The sequence below is a fragment of the Chenopodium album genome, chromosome 4 (assembly GCF_948465745.1).
Source record: "Chenopodium album chromosome 4, dcCheAlbu1.1, whole genome shotgun sequence".
NCBI lineage: Eukaryota > Viridiplantae > Streptophyta > Magnoliopsida > Caryophyllales > Amaranthaceae > Chenopodium > Chenopodium album.
Genome location: NC_137837.1, coordinates 27,993,835 through 27,999,498, shown reverse-complemented (window position 1 = coordinate 27,999,498; position 5,664 = coordinate 27,993,835). Strand labels below are relative to the sequence as shown.

Below are 5,664 nucleotides of genomic sequence, written 5' to 3'. Positions count from 1 at the left end.
AACATGAAAAGTGGACAGAAATTCACAAGTAAGTTCTCGGTATGTAGGATAGTGTATGTCAACAAATTTTCTCATGCGAATGTCATTCAAAAATCGATTAACAAAATCATACAAACCAAATGATTCTAGGGTAGGGCGGTGTAACCACCGAGAAGGAATTACCTCACGACCGACCAAATGCTCTAGCCGTTCCTTTTAATCCCGGCTCACAATCTGGATCGTCGGCCAATACGGGAGTTGCAAGTCGGGGTCGTATTCCTCCCTCGAACTGGAGCTCCTACCAAAAATGGACCTAGCCCTCTTTGAAGCCATGTTCAAGAAATGGGTTTGAAAATTTATTGAATTAAAACTGAAAAATTTTTATATGAAAGTGAAGAGGATGAAGAGAGGATCACAAATATGTAAAGAGTTTTGAATTTGGGTTGGTAATGGAAGAGAAATCTTAGAGAGAAGTTAGAGAAAATTTGAGTTTTAGAGAGAGAAAGTAATGAAGGAAGAAAGAAGGAAAGAAAGAAGAAGAAGGGGGGCGGACGCCACTCGCGCCCGGTCGGGCGGTGGGTCGCCCGGTCGGGCGATCTAAGTTATTTCATGCGCTGGTACTCGCGCCCGGTCGGGCGGCCCTCGCCCAGTCGGGCGATCTAAGTTGCCCGATTTTAACCAATTCTCGCGCCCGGTCGGGCGCCGTTCGCCCGATCGGGCGATCTTGAGGTTCAAAAAAATGCCCTTCTCGTGCCCGGTCGGGCGAGGCTTCCCGATCGGGCGGATAAATTAGTCCGTATACGACGAATTTCGCGCCTGATCGGGCGCCACTCGCCTAGTCGGGCGAAATTACTCTATTTTTGAACCTTGCTCCCGCGCCCGATCGGGCCCGAGGCTAAATCGCCTAATTATCATTTTTCTTCTTATCTCCAAAATTTGGCTAACTCTTTTTCTTCAAACCTGTACAAACACTCATAAAACTCATTAAATTCCCTCATCTCTCCTCTCATAAGAAAAAGAAAAGAAAAACTAGTCTAAAAAGCATTAAAAATACGGGTCGTCTCCCGCAAAGCGCTGGTTTATCTAGGTCCCGCACGACCTCCTTACCAAGTACAATTTCTAGGACCCTTGGCCTAACACTTGATCGGGTGGTTTCTCACCCGGTCTAGCGGTGTTTAGGCTGCGATGCGGCTTCCTGACATACCCTGTGGGACGCCAAATCACTTTATCTGGTGGATCCTCCTTGACTTGGACTGGGGGATCTTCAATGCTACGCACTAAAAATCCTTCTTCGATCGAGTCATGCTTCAAATTTCCATTGCGTTCAACACTTGTAACTCAATCTGGCGAAACACTTACCGTAGGCTCGATTCGCACAACTTGCTTGATCGGTTACACCTTTTCATCCTCAAAACCAAGACCAACATTGTATAGTGCTCTTTCTATTGCATCGACTTCCTTTTGCCATTTGTCTATCTGTAGACACCCATTTGTGTCTCCCCAAAACCAAACCCAGTGATGAGTACCTTTCGCGTTGAATCATAATCGAATGAAACGAAAGTGTGGAAAGTCTAGTGTTGCGGAAAGTTTTTATTTCTTTTCTCTTCTCTCTGTTTTTGAAAACTTATTTTGAGAAAACAGCCAATCTAGTTTGGTTGGTCCATGATATGGGTCCAATAGTAGTGTAGTTGGATGTGGCTTGCAAAGACCTTTCCAATGATATATTATAAGCCCAATTCCGATGAATATTGAGGAAGTTATGGCCAATTTAATTACCAAACTGGGCCCGATTTGAGCTTTATGTACGGCCCAATGATCTTGGGGACGGCCTAATATGATTTATCATTCCTAATGCAATTAGGAATGGTTTTAGTTTTCTAGAATCTTCTAGAAGGTTCTTTTCTTCCCTAATTCAATTAGCATTGATAAGTTGACTTTGTTGACTTTTCAGAGTTTTAATCAAAATCAAATAGCATTTTCGAAGGAATTATATTATTTTATCCTCCAGTACGGTAAATTTATCAGATTTTCGAAAACGCGTCGAAATCAAGCTTGGCGTCCAACCCCAGGCCTTGGCGCCTGGAACCAGGCTTGGCGCCTGGCGCTAGTGCTGGTGCCTGGCACCAGCTAGCCAGGGTTGGCGCCAGCTCTGTTTCCTGAGCGTCAGACTCTGTTTTGTTAAATTATCTTTTTTGGCTGATTTTCTCTATAAATATCGTATCAAAAACCCCGTTTTCAAGGATCAATGATCAGTTTTCATTCGCAAGTTAAATCATTCATGCATTAACATTCTTTAAATCTCTTAATCGTTCATCTCCCTCATTCATCTTTCCTCTAAACTTTGTGTTCTCATAAAAAATTCCGCATTCACAAGATTTAGAAACACCTAGCCATATTCGAAGTTGCCTTCGCCCTAGACGTCAAAGGTTTAATTTCTGAGGGTTTGGTCCCAAATCTCTCTTTCAATTATTTAATTTAATTGTTTGTTTATTATTTTCCTTGAAGTTACTAACGTGTGTATTTTGTTATTAGAAAGAGGTACGAGGCATCAAAGTAAGTACTTTAATTGATTAATTGATTTTATGATGTAGAAATCATGTTTACATTGTTATTATGATATTCCTAGTATCATGTCCAGGGTAATTTTAATATCAAATATGCTAAATATGATTGTTGCGATGCTTCCTATGTCCTTCCTAATATTTATGATTGATAGTATCATGTTAGGGCTAAAGACTTGATTTTTATTGCTTAGTGACATGCTAGAGTTTGTTATTAATCATGTTAGTATCATGCCTAGGATCTTGCTATTATTATGATTTAATATTAACGTGAACATGATTATGATTATAATTATTATAATTTATGATTATGATGATTATGAATATTATTATTATTATTATTTTGATGATGATTATTTTATTGTCATGATTATAATTATTATTCATGATATTGATTATTTATTGTGTTGCTTGATCATTTATATTTATTTCTTGATCACCCTTTATGCATGTTTAAAGGGAATTTGGTACTTGTCATCACGCTTAATAAGATAATTAATAATCTTGTTAGGGTTAATTGTGATTATAATTCAAGTGATCGCCAATAATAGTTTATTTGTGCATTAATATTCAACCAACATAGATAAACAGGTTTAGGGTTAAACCTAATGATTGCATGTTAATCAGAAAGCGCACATGAATACGAGCAGAATAAAGTAGAGGCCTATTATTAGGGCAGATTCAATCTCTTTTAGGTTGGATTTGTACCTTCATCCCCGAACCCTTATTTGGTTCTAGACCTTATGGAGTTGACGATCTCTTGGATCGTTAAGGGGTGTAACCTTCACCTCGTGAATGGTTTACAAGTTCCTAAAAGACTTGTTGGCGACTCTTTTGCTCTATCTTCTTCCCTTTTGGACGCCACCGTACTTTAGTGTATGATCACAGTGGGGTTCAAGCTAGTGGGATTTTAAAGGCTTGAAATTATTCCCTACACTATCTCATCTGAAAAGGATGCAACAGAAGATACCGCCTCCAAGGGATCTTTTTCAAGAGCTTGGGGCTTGTTAGAATAATTTACAACCACATTAACATTGAAACATTTCTCCTCAGTCATGGAGCTTTTAGGGGCATTATTCAGATTAAAAACAACTTTATCATCCCCTACTGATAGCGTTAACTTACCACTTCGTACATCTATGACTGCTCCTGCAGTGTTAAGGAATGGTCTACCCAAAATAATTGGGGTTTTCATATCCTCAGCCATGTCAAGAACAACAAAGTCTACAGGTATATAAAATTTACCTACTCTAACGGGGACATCCTCTAAAACACCTAAGGGGTATTTGAAAGAACGGTCGGCCATTTGTAGAGTTATATTGGTGGCTTTTAATTTACCCATATTCAACTTAGAACACACAGAAAATGGCATGACGCTAACACTAGCACCCAAATCACATAATGCATTATCAATCAAGAGATTGCCAATATGACTAGGGATAGAAAAACTACCCGGATCTTTTAATTTAGGTGGAGACTTATTTTGAAGTACGGCACTACACTCTGCAGTGAAAGCTACTATCTCTACCTCACTAATAGACCTTTTTCTCGTCAATACATAAATTTTGCATATGAGGGGATTTGTGTGATTAATTCAGTAAAGGGAACTGTTACCTTCAAATCTTTTACCACCTCCAGGAACTTACCAAACTGCTTATCCAAGTTTGTCTTCAATTGACGATTGGGGAAAGGAAGTTTGATAATTGGCTTTGGAGCATTATTATTCTTGTCTAGAGTAGCCACCTTCTCTGGAGTTGTACCCTGCAATGTAGAATTAGATATGTTAGTATTATCCTTTAGCCCTGCAGGGCTATCAACTACATTATTTGGTTTAATGGAATCAAGATTAGAATTATTTGATAAAACAGGTTCATCAACTTTGGGCATAGAGGGCCCTTCATAGTTTGAACCACTGTGTAGAGTAATTGCAAATGCTTGATCTGTAGGCCTAGTAGGCTGTGCCGGCAAGACTCCTTGTTGGCGAGCTTGTAGAGTAGCGGAGAGTTGCGCAATTTGATTATCCATAATTTTATTATGCACTAGAATTTGATCAATGGTCGCATCTCTGCTCTCCATGTGCTTTTGCATATTAACCAACATTGCTCTAATTTCCACCAGAGAAGGGTCAGAAGATGAGGGGGTTTGTTGTGGTTGGTTCTTCTGGCTAGCATTGGGATGATAATATTTCTGCTGATGTGGCGTCTGTGGTTCATTTGGTGGTGGATTTTGAACATTAGTGCTCCGGTAGGAAAGGTATGGATGATTCCGATACCCATGATTGTAAGTGTTGGAGTATGGGTTATTCTGCCTATAAGCTTGGAAGGCATTAACTTGCCCCACGGAACACCTGCAATCTTGCTCCCAATGACCTACAATACCACAATTTTCACAGAAAGCCTCATTAGAATTATTATTAATTGCAGAAACATTAGTTACATTAGCAGTGCTCAGATTATCTAATTTTTTACAAATAGAGGTTAGTTGAGCTTGCAAAAAGGATACAGAGTCGACGCTATGCTTCCCCTTGTTAGCAAATCCTCTAGAGTTCCCATATTGGGAATTGTGTATCGCCATGTCTTCAATAACCTGACCTGCATCATCAACATTAAGATTCATGAATCTCCCACTAGCTGCAGAGTCTAAAATTATTCTAGAGGAATTTCCAATGCCGTTATAAAAGGCTTGGATTAACTGCCATTGCGCTAAATTATGGTGAGGGCATTCTCTTTATAAGTCCTTGAACCTCTCCCAAGCCTCATATAAAGATTCATCGGCTTCTTGGGCAAAGTTCTGGATCGCACTCCGTAGTACTGCTGTTCTCTCTGCAGGATAATACTTGTTATAGAAATTCAGAACAAGAGTTTCCGAGTCAGTTATACCAAGTGTAGTTCTATTTAAGCCATTAAACCACAATTTAGCTTTTCCAGTTAAAGAGAAGGGAAAGAGAATCTCCCTTATTTGGTCTTGAGTGACCCTGGCTTGCCTGATGGTGTTGCAATATTGACAATAGTCGGCAATGTGAAGATTCGGGTCTTCACGACCCTTGGCTCCATTGAATTGCTTCCTCTCTATCATCGTTATAAATTGAGGTTTGATTTCAAATTGAACCCCATCAAGAGCCGGA

General features: G+C 39.6%; 1 non-coding gene across 1 annotated transcript; it reads left to right on the top strand.

Annotated features, from left to right (window-relative positions):
* The first annotated feature begins 5,244 nt into the window (after positions 1 to 5,244).
* LOC145629547 (small nucleolar RNA R71) lies at positions 5,245 to 5,351 on the top strand. Its single transcript, XR_014111713.1, has one exon. It is a non-coding gene; the product is annotated as a small nucleolar RNA R71 (small nucleolar RNA).
* Positions 5,352 to 5,664: the final 313 nt, after the last annotated feature.